The following is a 20,469-nucleotide window of genomic DNA, read 5'->3' on the forward strand; positions in this document are numbered from 1 at the left end:
GTGACAATGTGTCAATAAAAAGGCATATTGGTATAAGCAAAAATACAGCCAATGGTATGGTATACTAATGAGAACACTAGTGGAGATATCTGGTGTGTTTGTACTTAGATCTGTCTTTAGATGTTGTCTGCAGTGTTTCGACCCTGTGCTAAATAAAAGGGTCTCATTAGGACTAGTATTGATCTGGGGAGTGGTTGTATTGTGTGAAGGACCTAGAAACAGAATAGGTGAGGCCAGTTGCCTGGAGGTGTTGGATATGGCAGAAATATCAGGGAGATTGGTGGGACGTCTTGCAAAACTGTCTTCCCGGGCTCACAAGTAGTAAAACGTCAGAGTGCAATGGTATTCACAGGAGATAACCCATTAGAAATAGAGGTTGCTGGCAGTGGGAAAAGGCGATCTTCAAGGTGGAAAAACACCAATTATCTGGGATCTGATGATGCATGGATATGTGTGTGTGCTCTAAATAGAGCTGATGAACGGAATTCTGGCAGCTGGGGCAATGCTTGAGGTGGCGGTCTCTTGATCGGAGAGATGTGGTCCTGACAGTAAAGATCCACAGAGCAACTGTGGTATCTTCCTTCAGGATAGGACTGTTTAGGGACTACCTTAAGAGTGTCTACTATGTTATAGAAATCAAGTTTTTGGTTTGGAAAATGGCTTATTTTTCCAGGTTGAGTTGGTAGTTTGGAACTGCACACAGCCTGCAGTGGCAAGCCTAAGACATTTTTTTAATGGATACTTTATTGGGTCGTCCAATAAGTGCTGCAGGCTCACTAGTAGTGTTTAATTTACAAGCCATGGGCATATGTGGTACCACAACATTAAGGGCATATAAGCAAATTAAATGTGCCAGTTGGGTGCCAGCCAATGTTATCATATTTAAAGAATAGAGTACAAGCACTTTGGCACTGGTTAGCAGCTGTAAAATGCACAGAATCCTAATGCCAATAAAAACACAATCCAGACAACTGGAGGAAAGGAGGTCAAATGTTTGGGGGAAAAACACACCAAGGCTGTCAGGTCTAACAGAAATAACTGTCATTAGCTCAGACTTGACTAGTATCATATGAACCCAGGATTACCCCAGAGTTATATGGCCTAGCCCACTTTCAGCATCCCTTGGGTTTCTCTGTGCTCTTGGCCTTTCCTTTTCTTATCTGCATAATCCCTGGTAACAATCTCCTGGGACTTAACAGCCCGGATTTCAATTTTGACAGCTGTGCTGCTCGTGAATTCAATGATGGCTGGATCACTTCTTGATAATTACAGGCTTTCCATCGATTGCAGGAGGCATTAAGATTGTGACAATGGATGCCTGCCTTCAACTTGGGTTTGCAGAAATGGGGATAATTTTCATTATTATCTTCTGGTCTCAAAACAGTTAATTTCTACTACCCTGGGCACTGGTCTTCTGACTAGTTTGGATGCCGAAATGGTTTCCTCCATGTTTGTCTCCTTGAGATGTCTTCTGCTGGGGAGATTATGGGTCATATGCATAAACACATTTTCACATAGATACAGAATGGGCAAACCCCTTTGATGCATCTGGCACTGTACTTCTTGGTTTGGAGCTTGAGATGTGTGGGTTGCAGAACAAGGGCATCCCTACCATCTAATTTAGGCTATTCACTTTTTTCACCAGATTTTCCATCAACCATTTCTGACTCTTCATTGTCTCCATTGGTGTGTGAGTTGCAGAGGTCCTTAAGTTTCCCTGGAACTAGTACACCTTGCATTATGTCCTGAGGGCCTATTTGGTAGATATCTGAACCTTTAAGAACCTTTAGTGTAACATGGTGATGGTGAGGCCTTGGCTGTTTGCCTGTTTAAGTGATAGTCAGAGACTCTGTTTGTGGTTTGTCCAGTTTCTGCTTTGTATGATTTGTCCCTGGCTCTCCATGTTCTCCCATTCGAGCCTTTATCTTTGGCATACCTGAAGTGAGAGGATGTGGTCTAACGGCTAGGGCGGTCGACCTGGAACCTGGGGAACTGGGTTTGATCCTCGACAATGACGCTCAACATCCTGTGATTCTGAGCAAATCACTTAATCTTTCCATGCCGTACAAAAATGAAGGCGTCTTTGTGTAAGCAACTGGTGCTCATGTAAAGCGCTCTGATACCTTTGGGTCATGTTTGCCCTATATTACAACTCTGGGGGAAAAACAGACTATAAAGGTGGCCCCCCCTTAATAGCATTCACATCTGATCTCTGTATTGGTGAGCTTGGTGTTCTGCCTTGCTTGCCCTCTTTTCTTTAGACTCAGGGTGTTTCTTAGCAGAGTTTGTCACTGTGGTACACCAAGCCCACGTCTAGCCTTCCTTTATTCGTTTTCCTCTTCAGAGGTTCATCTTTTCCATTCACTCAATACCCAAATAGAAAGCTTGACGCTGAGGTTGGCAGAGGTTGGCAGTCAGATATGTAAGGCTTTTCCAATTACCATTAGACCTGAGTTACATTTCCATAACATAGAAGTAATCTTGTGTAATTTAGTGGTAAGCCTATTTCACATAATTCTTAAAATTACACTATTATGTCATAATCGTTGTTGCCTAATCATGTGCCATTTGTGAGTGGCTGCTGTGTGCAGCATTTGTATGTTGTGGTGTTTTTTAAAGCAAACTGATCCTTGCGCTCAAAGGGGACTGAAGGACGCATTCCGCACCTAAATATTTATGTCCTTTTTGAATTTCTCATAATTACATGTCAGTTTGCATATTTTTACCCATATTTCGGATAAATATTCAAATTGCAAGGATTTCCCACATTTTAAAGCACATTGGTCCTTGCTTCCAAAATAGATTGAAGGACGCATCTTGCACTCAAATATAGCGGCAGATGCCCATTTATCACTTTGCGAATTACATGTCAGTTTGTATAATTTTCCCCAAATTTCAGAGAATTATGCAAATGCAATTGACACGCATTTCGCACTTCCCTAATTACCATCTGTCAATATATTCATCCCACAATTGCTCTGGCATTCTTGCTAGTTGTCGTCCCATTTCTGGAGTGGATCGGGGGTGCCGGCTCGAGGCTTCCAGATCTGAGATGGTCCTTCTTGTCCAACAATATAGGCTTCGGGGATTGGATGTTGATGGAATGAACATTAGTGAGCCTGTCCTCAGTTGAATTCTGGGTCAATGTTATTGTTTCACTTTAATGTCACTGGGTTTTGCAGCGGTTGTTTTTTGTGTGATTTGTCTTGGAGTTTTCCGAAGACCTTAAGTATTGCCAATGAGGAATACAAGTAATGAGTGATGCAGAGGTAATGCTCCAATTACTAGTAATCTTCATGAATCCGAATCATGCTAGCCTTTCCAGTCATATCAACACCCACACTCTCCCCTTCACTGCTTAAGCCTTGACTATATGTCAGGAGGCTGCTGGAGGATGCCGACCCAGATATGGCCCCCAGGTAGTGGGTGGGAATCACACATCCAGCATTGTTTTTAGAGTTTCCCGCCTCGAGGCTGGATTTACCTCCTGAACAATGACTGAAATGAAGACGTATGAAATGAGCAGTATTGAAGAATATCAGTAAATAATCAGAGGATTACAATTTATAACTAGCACAATAGCCATTGACAACATGGAAATGTCAAACTGATGGATGATGGAATAGGAATGAATATAAAAACGAGGAATTACACGTTCCCTGCTCCAAAGAAGACATAAATAAGGTGCGGTGGTTGGGGAGCCTAGGATGCACAAACTATTGACCTAAAAATGCAGCATCTGTAGAGGTGGGAGGGATTTACCATGATTATGAGGGAATACCCTGATGCAGGCTCTGAGGAACTATAACCAATGTGTTAGTGCTAACCTTTCGGTCAATTTAAATGTACTTTTGGAGCTGCAGAAGTTCCTGGGACAACAATCGTTCAACTATGTTATGTTATGTTATGTTATAAAATATTTTATAGCGTGCTCTATTACTCTCGAGTATCCTGGCGCGTGGGAGGTGAGTGAGGAAAGCAGAAGAGGAAGGTGATAAAAGCTTTTAGGTAGGTAGGTTGGTTAAACAAATGGGTTTTTAGACCTTTCTTGAAGTGAACAATATTCTGCGTTATGCGGAGGTGGAAAGGAAGTGCATTCCAGGCTCTGGCTACGATAACAGATGTAGATTGGCCTCCCAGCCTAGCATACTTGAATCTAAGAAGAGCCATCTATCACTGATTGGCAGCGATTGGGACCATACATAGAGAAGTGTTTTCTCAAGTACACTGGCCCAAGCTCATGCGTCTCTCTAAAAGAGAGGACCAGCGCTTTAAACAGGATTCGCTGTGCCACCGGAAGCCAGTGGAGACTACGCAGGTGAGAGCGGACGCTAGACCTCCTAGGAATATTAAACAAGAGTCTAGCTACCGCATTTTGGACTACCTGGAGCCGTTTGATCAAATAAGATGGTATGCCAGTAAACAGGGCATTTGCGTAATCCAGCCTGGATAAAATGAGGGCACGCGACACTGTCTCTTTGGCATCTCTTGGGAGAAGAGGAAAAAATCTACGCAGGGCTTTAAGAATTCCGAAACAGGCACCTGTAAGTTTTTTGATATGGTCCTCAAATTTTAAGTTATCTCCAAACCAAACACCCAGGTTCTTAGCTGGGCCACCCATAGATTTGGGGCAGGGAATATCATGTGTCCATAGAAGATCTCTGAAGTTACAGGGTAAGGTTCCATAGAAGAGGACCTCAGATTTATCCTCGTTGCACTTTAGCTGTGTTAGTGCATTCCAATGGAAAACAGAGGAGAGGCAGTGCTTAACAGCCGACGTATTCAAATTGTCACCTGGCCAGGTAAACATGGGTATCGTCTGCGTAGGCCATAATTTTTGCCCCCAAATGTACCGCCAAATAAATCCGAGGGGTCAGGTATACATTAAAAAGCAGGGGGCCAAGTGTAGACCGCTTCGGAACTCCCGTGGACAGTATCCTAGGCAAAGATGCATGCGGTGGCATCCAGACCTGCTGCGTCCTGTTGTTCAAAAATTACGTCAGCCAATCTAGATCCAGACCAGAGATGCCAATAGCAGACAGTCTGGAGAGGAGGAGCCCGTGGGGCACCGTATCAAAGGCAGCAGAGAATTCTAACAAAATCAGAACCGCTCTGCCGCCTCCATCCAGGCATTCCCGACTAGCCTCCGATACCTCCACCAAAGCTGTCTCAGTGCTATAGGCTGCCCGGAACCTTGATTGAGCAGGGTGCAAGGCATTAGAAGTCTCCACGAAGTTGTCCAGTTGCCGAAAAGCCATCTTTTCACAGATTTTCGCCAGTGCCGGTAGCAGAGATATAGGCCAGTAGCTTGACAGGGCGGCTGGATCCATCCCGGCTTTTTTTAGAAGCGGCAATAGTTTAGCCTGCTTCAAGCAGATCGGGACAATCGCAGTAGAAAAGGAGAGGTTAACAATCTGAGTGACCTCCCCAGATACTGTCTCGGCCACCCCCCCCCCCCTCCCCCCCCCCCCCAAGCACCTGAGCCGGACATGGATCCATTGGAGATCCAGACTTCAAGGACTTTAGTACTGCCAGGATATCTGCTTCTGCAGAGGGAGAGAAAACCACAAACTGATCAGCAGGTTTGGGCACAGGCAGGTAAGGCAGCATTGGTGAGGACTTGATTTTGAGGCAATGATGAAAATTGATGAAAGTAGTAAATATGCACGTGTGTCAGTTCTTGGTTTAGAGTTGATCATGAGCGCTCTAGTGGGCCTTGAATGTGAACACCTCCATCCTCCCAAGTACCACCATTTTTAATGAAAGTCAGAGTAGAGTGAACACTCAGGTAGGATGGTGGTGCACAAAGGTAGCACTCCTCTGAGGAGAAAGTTGGAAGGGAAACACCATGTCCCAGATTTACTAACATTTAGGGTAACATAAGCAAACAAGAAAAGTACACTGCTCAAGTTAACAAAAACAACAGTACTTGAAAGAATAATTTTTAGAAAAGTAAATTACTGGAGGAGAATATATATATATATATATATATATATATATATATATATTCACTGAAAAAAACATAGGTTATAGACCATATATAGTTAGGGATTAGCATTTAAAAAACCTTATTTTATTTGCACAAAACCATTGAAATTCCATATATAGTTAGTTGCACTAACTATATATCGCGGACCCGCAATCCACTGCTAATGATGTCACATATTACATCATTCATGACATGGTCAGTGACATCACTGATGACATCACTGATGACATCTCAAATGACATCACTGATGACATCACTGATGACATCACTGATGACAACACCCAGTATTCCCCAGTATTGGGCCTCTTTTGGTGTGCTGCTTTTGTGGATTGGACGGGTTTCTCCGTGCCCGTTGCAAGAGGCCGCCCTGAAGGGTCGGGGGCTCCATACTGGAGACTTTTTGTGTGGATGTTAAATAATGGAGCATGACCCACTCACCGGACTGTGCACCCACTGAGGTTTTGAATTTGAATGCACTGGTGACAAGCAGCGAGCTCGGCACTGACTGAGCCACGAAAATGTAAAATGAAAACGAATTTGAAATCAGCTTGACACTTTATGTCCCAGATGCATTGTGGTACATAGAGACTTATTGAGTCACGTGATTAAAACATTTAAATTGCGTGCATTGACGCACTTGGTGGTTGGCTTCCTTCCGTGATCAAGGCCCACCCGCCGAAACATGTTGGTTTATGGGAAGCTTTCTAATGCCGCATGACCTCGAATAAAGCTTCTTTCCCCAGTATTGGGCCTCTTTTGGTGTGCTGCTTTTGTGGATTGGACGGGTTTCTCCGTGCCCGTTGCAAGAGGCCGCCCTGAAGGGTCGGGGGCTCCATACTGGAGACTTTTTGTGTGGATGTTAAATAATGGAGCATGACCCACTCACCGGACTGTGCACCCACTGAGGTATGCTATTTGCAAGTCGGAGTTCGGCGCTGGAAGGGATTGTGTGTGGAGAACTTCCACACAGATCGTGCTGGGGACTGGAGTTTTGGACGGAGTCCTTAAACATCGAGCATTTGCTGTGATAGACATTCACGAGACTGCACATTATTTTTGAATTTGAATGCACTGGTGACAAGCAGCGAGCTCGGCACTGACTGAGCCACGAAAATGTAAAATGAAAACGAATTTGAAATCAGCTTGACACTTTATGTCCCAGATGCATTGTGGTACATAGAGACTTATTGAGTCACGTGATTAAAACATTTAAATTGCGTGCATTGACGCACTTGGTGGTTGGCTTCCTTCCGTGATCAAGGCCCACCCGCCGAAACATGTTGGTTTATGGGAAGCTTTCTAATGCCGCATGACCTCGAATAAAGCTTCTTTCCCCAGTATTGGGCCTCTTTTGGTGTGCTGCTTTTGTGGATTGGACGGGTTTCTCCGTGCCCGTTGCAAGAGGCCGCCCTGAAGGGTCGGGGGCTCCATACTGGAGACTTTTTGTGTGGATGTTAAATAATGGAGCATGACCCACTCACCGGACTGTGCACCCACTGAGGTATGCTATTTGCAAGTCGGAGTTCGGCGCTGGAAGGGATTGTGTGTGGAGAACTTCCACACAGATCGTGCTGGGGACTGGAGTTTTGGACGGAGTCCTTAAACATCGAGCATTTGCTGTGATAGACATTCACGAGACTGCACATTATTTTTGAATTTGAATGCACTGGTGACAAGCAGCGAGCTCGGCACTGACTGAGCCACGAAAATGTAAAATGAAAACAAATTTGAAATCAGCTTGACACTTTATGTCCCAGATGCATTGTGGTACATAGAGACTTATTGAGTCACGTGATTAAAACATTTAAATTGCGTGCATTGACGCACTTGGTGGTTGGCTTCCTTCCGTGATCAAGGCCCACCCGCCGAAACATGTTGGTTTATGGGAAGCTTTCTAATGCCGCATGACCTCGAATAAAGCTTCTTTCCTCAGTATTGGGCCTCTTTTGGTGTGCTGCTTTTGTGGATTGGACGGGTTTCTCCGTGCCCGTTGCAAGAGGCCGCCCTGAAGGGTCGGGGGCTCCATACTGGAGACTTTTTGTGTGGATGTTAAATAATGGAGCATGACCCACTCACCGGACTGTGCACCCACTGAGGTATGCTATTTGCAAGTCGGAGTTCGGCGCTGGAAGGGATTGTGTGTGGAGAACTTCCACACAGATCGTGCTGGGGACTGGAGTTTTGGACGGAGTCCTTAAACATCGAGCATTTGCTGTGATAGACATTCACGAGACTGCACATTATTTTTGAATTTGAATGCACTGGTGACAAGCAGCGAGCTCGGCACTGACTGAGCCACGAAAATGTAAAATGAAAACGAATTTGAAATCAGCTTGACACTTTATGTCCCAGATGCATTGTGGTACATAGAGACTTATTGAGTCACGTGATTAAAACATTTAAATTGCGTGCATTGACGCACTTGGTGGTTGGCTTCCTTCCGTGATCAAGGCCCACCCGCCGAAACATGTTGGTTTATGGGAAGCTTTCTAATGCCGCATGACCTCGAATAAAGCTTCTTTCCCCAGTATTGGGCCTCTTTTGGTGTGCTGCTTTTGTGGATTGGACGGGTTTCTCCGTGCCCGTTGCAAGAGGCCGCCCTGAAGGGTCGGGGGCTCCATACTGGAGACTTTTTGTGTGGATGTTAAATAATGGAGCATGACCCACTCACCGGACTGTGCACCCACTGAGGTATGCTATTTGCAAGTCGGAGTTCGGCGCTGGAAGGGATTGTGTGTGGAGAACTTCCACACAGATCGTGCTGGGGACTGGAGTTTTGGACGGAGTCCTTAAACATCGAGCATTTGCTGTGATAGACATTCACGAGACTGCACATTATTTTTGAATTTGAATGCACTGGTGACAAGCAGCGAGCTCGGCACTGACTGAGCCACGAAAATGTAAAATGAAAACGAATTTGAAATCAGCTTGACACTTTATGTCCCAGATGCATTGTGGTACATAGAGACTTATTGAGTCACGTGATTAAAACATTTAAATTGCGTGCATTGACGCACTTGGTGGTTGGCTTCCTTCCGTGATCAAGGCCCACCCGCCGAAACATGTTGGTTTATGGGAAGCTTTCTAATGCCGCATGACCTCGAATAAAGCTTCTTTCCCCAGTATTGGGCCTCTTTTGGTGTGCTGCTTTTGTGGATTGGACGGGTTTCTCCGTGCCCGTTGCAAGAGGCCGCCCTGAAGGGTCGGGGGCTCCATACTGGAGACTTTTTGTCTGGATATATATATATATATATATATATATATATATATATATATATATATATATATATATATATATATATATATATATATATATATTCACTGAAAAAACCATAGGTTATAGACCATATATAGTTAGGGATTAGCATTTAAAAAACCTTATTTTATTTGCACAAAACCATTGAAATTCCATATATAGTTAGTTGCACTAACTATATATCGCGGACCCGCAATCCACTGCTAATGATGTCACATATTACATCATTCATGACATGGTCAGTGACATCACTGATGACATCTCAAATGACATCACTGATGACATCACTGATGACAACACCCGGTGACTGTATGTTTCTGTAAAGTTAAAATATGTCTTACATATTGAAGAATGAGTGGATGTATAAGTGTCTGGATGAAGGATTTAGTAGGTGCATGACTGACTGTATCAGAGAATGATTAAATGTGTCTCACTGAGTGCATGGGTTAGTGATTAAAGTGTCTTAATTTGGCAATCATTATTTATGTTGTTCTGTAAACTGCTGCATGTTTAAATCAGTAGCTATATCAGTAACTATATGGGTTATTGAATGGTTGCCCAAGTATTTGTATGGGAGACTGAGTGTGTGTGTGGGTGGCTGGGAGGTGTATGACTCTGTGCATAGATGTGTGAGCAGTTGATTCACTAGATGTATGGTTTCAAAAGTGCATGTGGAAACAGCTGTATGGGCGGTTGACTGTGTGCATGAGTGTATTGGTGAGTGAATGGATATCTCAGTGCTACATGTCAAAGTAAGTACATATGTAAAACACAGTACATGTGAGAGTTGACATATATAAATAACTGTGCATAAGAGCCAGTGAATGTGTGAGTGGCTGTATGGATCATTGTGAACTTGTATCAGGGATTGTATAAGAGAGTAAATATGTGTTAGTATATGTTTGAATAAGTAAGGTGTGTATAACTGTATAGTTGAGGAAATGGAGATGTGATTGATTCTTTGCATGACTGACTAGGTGTGTGAGTAACTCCATGGATGTGTGACAGTCTGTGAGTGCCTGTTTACACTGAGTGTATCTAAAGTTATATTAGAGTCTGAAGATGTATTATCACATAAATGATATCATCAGTGATGTAATCAGTAATGTCAAATGAGATGTCAGTGATATCATCAGTTATGTCATTTGAGATGTCATCAGTGATGTCATCAGTGATGTCATTTGAGATGTCATCAGTGATGTCATCAGTGATGTCACTGACCATGTCATGAATGATGTAATATGTGACATCATTAGCAGTGGATTGCGGGTCCGCGATATATAGTTAGTGCAACTAACTATATATGGAATTTCAATGGTTTTGTGCAAATAAAATAAGGTTTTTTAAATGCTAATCCCTAACTATATATGGTCTATAACCTATGGTTTTTTCAGTGAATTTTCAAGGTTTTGTAAATGCAAATTCCTAACTATATATGGTCTATAACCTATGGTTTTTTCTGTGAATTTCATTGGTTTTTTAAAATCTAATATCTATAGCTGTAAAATATATTCTTTATTAAGTGACGTATCACGTAGCCCGTGAGACGCCTCATGATGCATCGCATAACCGTGACGTATCGTCTCTGCAGCGCAAACCAAACCCAAAACGTAAGCGCGCCAGAACACGCTTAAAGATATATATATATTTTTTTAACCTCAATTAGACAAAATCCACACGTGCACATATCACAAATGTTCAAAAAACACAATATGTCGGACTCCCGTTACGCTGCCGGTTAGCTGCCCGGTTAACGTACCAGGAAGCACCTTTACCGCGAAAAATCGCAATTTTTTTTTTCTTTTGCCCCGCAGGGAACTTTAATAGCCCCCTCATCAATCCTAGGGGTTCAGGAGGGGTCTGCCTTACCCCTTTCATTCATTTACACCTTTTTTTTTTCCACCTCTTGTCTCTCGATCCCACAGAGAGACAAGATGGCGGCCGCTCCAGACTGTTTACAATGATAACAGCCAATCAGCTTCTCCTCAGACTCCCGTTACACTGCCGGTTAGCTTCCCGGTTAGCTGCCCGGTTAGCTGCCGGTTCGCGTACCAAGACGCGTCTCTACGGCAAAAAAATCGGATTTTTTTTTTTTTGGCCCCGCGTGGTTTTATAATATCCCCCTCATCAATCCTAGGGGGTCAGAAGGGGTCTACCTTGCCCTCTTTCCTTCATTTCCCCCTTTGTTTTGGCCTCCTCTTGTCTCTCGATCCTACCGAGAGACAAGATGGCGGCCGCTCCGGACTGTTTACAATGTTGACAGCCAATCAGCTACTCCTCAGACTCCCGTTACACTGCCGGTTAGCTTCCCGGTTAGCTGCCCGGTTAGCTGCCCGGTTCGCGTACCAAGACGCGTCTCTACGGCGAAAAAATCGGATTTTTTTTTTTTTTGGGCCCCGCGTGGCTCTATAATATCCCCCTCATCAATCCTAGGGGGTCAGAAGGGGTCTACCTTGCCCCCTTTCCTTCATTTCCCCCTTTGTTTTGGCCTCCTCTTGTCTCTCGATCCTACCGAGAGACAAGATGGCGGCCGCTCCGGACTGTTTAGAATGTTGACAGACACCGGAGAGCCAATCAGCTTCGCTTCGCAAAGTTCCGATACGCGAAAAGTTCGCGAACCGGAGCGCTACCCGGAGCGCTGTTACAGATATATATCTTGTTTTAAACGTTAATTTCTCAAAATCCACTGAGGCACATATATTGAGACCTAGCAAAGGCACATCGGGCTAACAGTCCCTACAATTTTGCCAAGTTTCGTGGAAATCCATTCAGCCGTTCGGGCTAAAAGTGAGGCCAACCGCCCTATGGAAATTAACATGGGAAAAACGCGTTTTGGGACCCCCCTTTTTTCTCGGCCCCCCTTTGACGAACCCCCTCCAAATTTTTAGGAGCTGCTCAGAAACAAAATGTGCCATTTTCCTGAAAATTTCAGCCAATTCCGTCCACAAACGCCAAAGTTATTAGACATAGAATTTTCAAAAGTTCCATAGAGAAAAAATCCTAACTATATATACCTACTGGCTATCGCCAGTAGGTAATATATATATATATATATATATATATATATATATATATATATATATATATATATATATATATATATATATATATATATATATATATATATATATATATATATATATATATATTTTAATTTTAACCCATAATGATGTTGGCTAAAAGCCAGCTCCTGATAGTGCCACTGATTTTGTTAGTAATTTTATTATCAAACCGTACATACATTCCAATTCAACCAGATCATACTCTGGGTACAGCCACAATTTCCAAAGTGCATTCCCAAATGACCAGCCACAGCTAACAGGTGCAGATAGACAGTTGCGTTCGCAAATGCAAGGTGCATCCTCAGAATGCTCTGGTTTGGCTTTAACTACTTGGGGCCTGATTATGTGCTACCCGTAATATTGCGACCCATGCCTAAACTCCTGTTTAAGCATGGGTCAGAACTATGAGTTTGAAGGTCTTTAACATATCCAATAATGATAAGCTGTGTTAAATAACCCAACCTTTATTAAATTTCGGCAGATCCAAACTGCCGCAATTTAACAGGGGAAAACATATACCTATAGATTCACCAAGCATCCATTTTGCCATTCCTTATTAGCAAAAAATAAGGATACGCTAATAAGGACTAGCAAAAGGCAATGCATGAAGAACTCGCTAAAAAAATAGCGATTTCTTAACATTCCCTAATTGTGACTCACAAATTGCGAGTCGCAATTAAGGAATACCTCCCCATTCATTTCTATGGGTCTAGAGGCCCATAGGAATGAATGAGAAGACATTCTCAATTTGTGATTCTCAATTAGAGAATCGCAAATTGAGATTGCAATTTCAAGGGTGCCAGGGTGTCAAAAGGACACCCTGTTGCACCCCTGAAATCTGCATATGGGTACATCTTGCACACACACATGCCCTAAGGGCATGTTTGTGTGTAAAATGGAACTTTGAAAATGCACTTTAGTGCATTTTTCAAAGTTTTTGCAAATTACCATGAAGTTCAACTTCATGGTAATTTACCTCCCTTATTAGCGAAATCGCTAATTATTTGACTTTAATGCATTGCATTTAAGGAATCGCAATTTGAGATTCTTTAAATGCAATCGCAATTTAAGTAATCGCAATTTTGCGATTTCTTAAATTGCGCTTTTTGCATTTAGGATGATGCATCCCAAATGCAAAAATACCGGTTGCAAAGGGGCAGATTCTGAGAATCTGCCCGTTTGTGACCGGATTTTAGCTTGATGCATCTATTCCATAGTATTTACCGAATCATCCAGATTTTGGTGCATTAAACACCCAAAGTTATTCACCATGAGAGCACACCTGATAAATAATGTACCATGTTGTATTGTTATTGCATTTTCCCAAAAGTGTAGACTTAGCCTGAAATGGTTAGTGTAGCTTTGCTATATTCAGTCATGGCCATGATACCCCTTGCAGTCGACCAGTGTGCAGGTGTATACCCAAATGGCTGGTTAAACCTCCGCAAACGTAGGTTTATCCTTGAATATCCTTTGCAGATTCACTATAAGTATAGAGTTGGCCCATATGAAGTTTATTCTCAATTGCCCAGTGCAGCCTCTTCATTCACATGGGAAGACCTCATGGTGGCACAAACAGCAGTAGATACTACCATGCAAAGAATCAGGCTGCACTGAAGGGTGGCATACTGGTGCCAGGACACCACTGAAATCAAGCAATACCAGACTGGTGAGCCCTTATCAGGGCAAAACTGGTCCTTGGTTGCTTGTATTCCTGTTCAGGGAGGACCTGGCTTGGCAGTTGGGACTGGACTGTACCCATGAGGAGCAGGGTCTAGCCTGGTTAGCATATGGCTGCCCCCAAACTGAGGTGGCTTGGTAGGTGAAAATCGATAGATTAGAATGCGACCCCAAGCAATTGCCAATAACTGATATTAATTCAAGCATTCCATTCATCACTTTTTTGTTGTTGCCCTAAGTCCAATGGGCAGCCCAGACGTGGGTCCCATGCTCACTGTGCCACTGGAATCAAGCTATACCAGGCTTCTGAGCCCTTATCAGGATGAAACCTGTCCTAGGCTGCTTGTATTCGGGTTCAGGTAGGACGTGGCTTGGCACTCTCGGCTGGACTGTTTCTATGCATTTGGCTAGGTCCAAATTGAGGTGGCACAGTAGGTGAAAAATGATGGATTGGGATGTGGCCCAAGTGATCGCCAGTCGCTGAGATTAATTAAAGCATTCCATCCCTCACCTGGCTGTTGTCGCAGATGACGCACAATCATATCATATCCTATCACTTAATAAAGCTGTTTTGGGCATCAATGATGATAATGTATACACATGCATGCTTTTTGCATTACATTACGTCAAATCAAAATGACCCAGTTGTCAGGACATGAATCACATATTGCTGCAGGTGACATTGCACTTGATGCCTCTTTACTCCGATATATTTTGTGTTTGGAGGTTGTAATGGCAGAGTTCTTGGGCTCTATTTAGCAGTGATATAGACCTTAGTCTTGCTCACATCTAGTATAGGTATTCTTAGCCTGTGTTGGCCCTTTTAAGCCCTTTTTTTCCAGACCTAGAAGAGGATAGCTGCTTAATATGATAATAGATCCTTTATTCTTGACTTTAACCTGTCTATTGCCTATTGGCTTTGACATATTAGACACATTGGTATGGTTTATGTAGGTATTCTGGCAGAGTTAAGGGGCATTTCATCCCTTTCAGGCCTACAGGCCTAGAACTAGAGCGACTCCATCTTGATGAAGCTGAGAGGCTTTTCAGGGTAAAGGCAAAGTTTATAGTTAAGGCTGTTTTTCACTTGGAGAGAACCGGTCTGGGCCAGCCCTTATCGGTAGGCTGTATTATTCTCTGTGTTGAAGACACCACAAAAGGCTGGCCAGCTGGGTGTGTGTCCTTGGTGCGAAGTGATGCAGAGACCTGGTGGGCGGCAGGCTGATGGCTGGAACTTTCCATGAGGAAACAGCATTCTATATCAGTGAAGTGCAGAGGCGGAGTCAGTGAGTCGAGTAGAGTGAGAGTCGAGTGGAGGTGGCGGTGCCAGTCAGTCGTGTTAAGGTGGAGGAGTGGAAAGCAGTGGAGTGGAGTTGGCAGAGAGAGAGGGTTCAAGCTGGAGAGAGAGCTGAGTTGAATAGTGAGCTGGAACTGAAGGAAGCAGTCAGAAGCAGTTGCTTATCAGGAGGAGGTGTGAATAGCTGGAGTCTGAAGTAATGCCTTTTAGAAGAGACGGAGGAGAGATCGTGGACTAACCTGTGGGAGCAGATGGAGTTATTTGGACATTGGTGCAGAGACAGAGTGAACAAGCTAGTGGAATGAAAAGCATCAGAGCGGCAGGAACCATTAGATTGAAGCTGGAAGGTGGAGACAGTTCGTGGGGGAGAGGAGTCCAGTGCAAAGTGATCAGCGCAGAGGTGTACCCAAGAGTGCAGGAGAGAGAGAGAGTCTGAGATGAGCCAAGGCACAGACGAGAGAGGGACCCAGATGACAGCTAGAACAAGACTACACACTAATCAGGTGAATTCTACCCATAATCTTGCCCTTATTCCCTAAGCTATTGTATGTTTAATTCTTTTCTCTTTCAGCGGTGTGTTCTACCTATAGTCTTTGTCAGTTACAGATCTGTGTAAATGTTTATATTGTTCTAATAAAATAACCCCCAGTTTGTAGCAAACTGGCATGTGTCCTATATTTTTGTTCAATCTAGGTAAATGCATCTCCTAGGTGTTTACTAGGTACATGAATGGATGAGTAATCCCAATCAGGTAAGTGGTGATCACATAAATAGGGAGTGAGTGGACCTATGATGCCAAGAATAAGAGGTACATTATATTAATTGGCTAACTCCTAATATTGTAGTAGCAGACCCTTAGTGAAGAGACTTCCCAATATATATATATATAGGTGTTCATAGGAATGTGGTCGTCGTTGATATGCGGCGTTAGTGAGAACGTTGGGTAGGAGACCAGCGTGGATACCCACAAGATTGTGGCTTGAATAAGTGAGAGCGTCAGGGGGGAGACTGGCGTGTAGGTTTGCCGGATTGCGAACCGTTTGGAAAAGGGAGCATTGGGTTCTGCAGGCCCATGTGTAGACGCACCGGATTGTGTGTCATATCTGCCCTAGGGTAGACCGGTCTGGGTCGGGGTGGCCGCGAGACCAACTGATGTGAATATAAGTGTGGTGTAGGGTATGGATATCCCTAGTAATCAGTGAGTATCCCTATAGATTTAGTGGTGTTTTTAATAATATGAGCTTGTATATTGCGAGTTCCCCATCCTCAGGTAGGTACCCAGGTGCCTGGATGGATAGTCCTGAGGAGGGATGTGATTACGTTCTGGCTGGGTTGGAGGGGCCCCTAGGGGCTGATCCCATCTAATCAGAAAATCCGGTCATTACAGAGGTGTGAATGTATGTAGTGCGCCTTACACCACATCAGTAGCTAATATAAAGCTAATTTGAGCACTCTCAATCCAGTGGAAAAGTTGATCGAAGCCATGTGGCATTTATATTTTGTACTTCAAATAGTAAGCTATAATGCTCAAATATGTATATTTCGGATGCATTTGAAGTGCATTTTACTCTTTGTTTTCTTGCTGCTCCTGCTCTTACAGCTGCCGATGGAACCTGAAGCAGGTCACTACCAGGACTTTAAGCTGCAATGGAGTGAGCTTTTACTGGGAGGATCTCCTAAGATGTCTAGGGCATCAAGGAGGACTAATAAAGTATGTCTTTTCAGCATATCCTTACATGGAAACTTGTTTTATTATAATGCACATCTGGGTGTCCCTTTCAGCGAAGTCCTGTCAAATTCACCTCTTTGTCTTAAGTGCCAGCTGCTGGTCCGCATAGCCCTTGCCCCACTATTTCAGCCTCCACAATCACAAGATTGTGGACCTTCTCAGGCTACTCACTAGCCATATTGAAGTCCACAGATGTCCCCTCAGCAGAAAAAGTACATGAGCCGTCCTCACTGCCGTGTGAATTCCAAAGGAATGGCTGTTTTTCTACTGCTTTGTTTATTTTCGCATACCTATGGTTGCTACAGTGTAATGCTAGGTAGACATAATTGTACTTTAGTGCATTTTTAAAAGGCTCTAGTCATGGAGTGCAGGTAAATAAGGAGATTAGTGAAGTAGTTATTAATCTTCTTATTCTGGAGATGTTCCGTTAATACCAGAGGTGAGCAAAAACACTGCTTCTGAAGTCCTACAATATGCTGTCCTCGTAGGTAGCTAGAGAACTTTGGAAATGTTGAAGTGTAAAGCCCTAACTGATATAGGATCAAATGAAGGCGGTGACTTCAACTACCATTGGGGCATTTTGGTGGTTCTCCTCGAAAAAAACTTAGAAGAAACTGGGGGAAATGGTGCATTTTGCAGTAAATATTTGCCATAAATTAGAGAACACTTCAATTTATTAAAACCTGTAAGGGAAGTTATTTAGCTATCCACCTACAACCAATAGATAGCAGCAAAAAAAAGGCAACCAGTAGTACACTGCTTCTGTCTACAACCCTGGGGCCGGCAGCGAGATACGGTAACTTTATAATACAAATAAAAGATAACATCCCTCCCTGGTGACCACCCCTCCCCCTCCTCCTACTACCAAAGCTCCCATCAACAACAGAAATTTGTCAGGTTTCACATGATAGGAAAAGAGGAAAAAAAGGTTGCATGAGAGCTAGGGTCTTAGTCTGCAACTGGTTCTTCGTGGGGGATCAGCGTGAGCAACCATAGATAAATCGGACATGTCAGTTCCCGAATTCAGAGGAGAGGATCCTAATAAAAAAAGGGGTCCGCATATATCGATAAGAAGTGTCCTGGGAGTCCACAGCCATGGATAAGAGTTCTAGTCCCAATATCAACCACAGCCTGTGTAGCCAAAAGACATGGTCAGGGATCTCCTACGTCCCCCAGAGGGATAGGATTAACTGTTGTCCGCCCCCAGAGACAGAGCCATCTGTCTACCACAGTGGGAGTGTAAGGGAAAAGTAAAAGGGTTTGGTAGCCCTAATATTGTGTATGCAGGAAATCTAGGGATAGGGGTGTTCAAGGCAATATGAATATCAATTTGAACTTTCTTCCAAAATCATGAAAGTTTGGAACAGTGCCAGAGAAGATGGAGAAGGCACCCCGTCTACCCACAACCAGGCCAACACTCCTTAAGGCTCCCCGGGTTCCAACTATGAAGGCGGGCTGGTGTAAAATACCAGTAGGAGACAATCTTATATGTCGTCTCCGTACTGGGCATATTGTGCGCTGTGCATTGAGTTCTATAAAAAATATCCTCTCATTCTTTGTTCATTAAATCTCGTTCTATCTCAAACTCCCACTAAAGCTGCCCTTCGGTTTTTTTCATGGGTCCCTCTTTTGGATAAGAGTGTAAAGTTCAGAGATAAGATGGGAATCTGCAGACTTAAGAAGCAACCATTTCTCAAAGAAGATCAAGGGTCGAGAGGCTCCCTTCGTGTATCCAGATTATGTCGGGAGGAGGTCATAGTCTAATTTTAATTGATCAAAAGGGATAATCCTATTTGATTAAAGAGTGAACCTACGTGTTTGCAGCCCCCATCTTGCCAGCGTTTAAATACCACAGAGTCTAGACCTGGCGGGAAGTCTGGGTTATTTAGGATCAGTGTCAGTGTGGAGGGAATTGTCGCCATACCAAGTCAGAGGGCTACTGAGCCCCAATCACTGAAAGTCAAGCTTGTCACTGGTGAGGAGTACAGCCGCCATGCTCTGTATTTATGTGGAAACCTGGCATCCCTCCAAATGTTGGATCCAGCCACTGACTGGTCCATAAAGGACCAATGTTTTTCAGAATAAGGGCAATTCCATTCTACAAGAAAGCAAAGCTGAGTTGCCTGCGAATAGCAAATTAATGAGGGGAGCCCCAGGCCACTGTCACTCTTCCATCTGTATAAAATCTTATGGTTAAGTTGAAGTTTTTTGCCGTCCCAAATGAATTTATTGATGGCCAATAGTAGTGAGAAATGGCCTTGGGTGGAGGAGACAGGGGGAGAGTTTGGAAAATATAAGCGTGGGAGAATAGTCATTTTGAGAGCTGCTAAGCGCCAGTCCAAGAAAGGCGTAGCCGTGTCCAATAAGACAAGTACACACTCATCTGAGAGAGAAGACCAGAACAGTTTAAGGTCACGGTCTTGGAAAGTGTCTTAGCCACCTGGATACATAGATATGGAAGAGCATCTTCTGCTGAAATTGAAAGGGAACAGAGAGCGCAAGATAGCATCATGTGGGGGCATGACTGAGAGATTCAAAATCTGAGATTTTTGTATATGGCCTTGAAGCCAGGGACTGCGCCAAAAAGGCATAGCTCTTCAGTCCCCACCAGCAACAACATCAACGGGTTGATTAATGACAGAATTACATTGTTCGTATAAAGGTTAATAAGAAGAATATCCCCACCAAAGGGAACCACGTAGACGTCTGGATTATCCCTCAGCCTTTGCGCCTTAGGCACCATATAAATAGTGAAAAGAAGAGGGGAAAGGGGGCCTCCCTGATGCGTTCCACAGTATATGGGGAAAGTGGGGGAGGACACACCATTGACCAGGACAGAGGAGAGGGGAGCGCTGTAAATGCAGCCAACTCATCAAATAGATTTTTTGCCAATGCCAAACTGTCAAAGAGTTGCAAAGAGATTGAGCCTATGGACATGATTGAATGGTTTTTCAGCTTAGCAAGAGAGACGGAGAGACTCCTTCTGCAACCAATGAGTTATGTCCAAGAAGAGCATAAGTCATTTGGTATTGTCCTCTCATAGCCATTTTTTTTATTTTTATTTTGCAGAAAGAGAACAGGAGAAAAAAAAGGCAAAAAACAAGAAGACAAGCGACAGTCCCGCAATGTTCCCCACGCAGGGGGCAGTTCAAGAGGCAAAATAAGAGGCAAAAAGGAGGCAATATAGAAAGCTATCAAAGTGCAGTTCGAGGAATCAGTGTCCGATGGCAATTATATAGGAAATCGAGATCAATCCCCCTCTCGAATCTCAGAGGGGTAGCAGCCCTGCGAGGAAGGGTGGTGAAACCCAGGCGAGGGATTCAGTGCAGCAAAAGAAAGAAAAAGTCTGGCATCCTCCATATGCCTGAGGTGTCACAACAAGTAATTTATCAATGAACATGGCCTGGGATCGCTAGATCTCCAGGACTCTAGTGCGCACAACGAGTAATTTATTTA

This window comes from Lissotriton vulgaris, chromosome 10 (assembly GCF_964263255.1).
Source record: "Lissotriton vulgaris chromosome 10, aLisVul1.2, whole genome shotgun sequence".
NCBI classification, from domain to species: Eukaryota; Metazoa; Chordata; class Amphibia; order Caudata; family Salamandridae; genus Lissotriton; species Lissotriton vulgaris.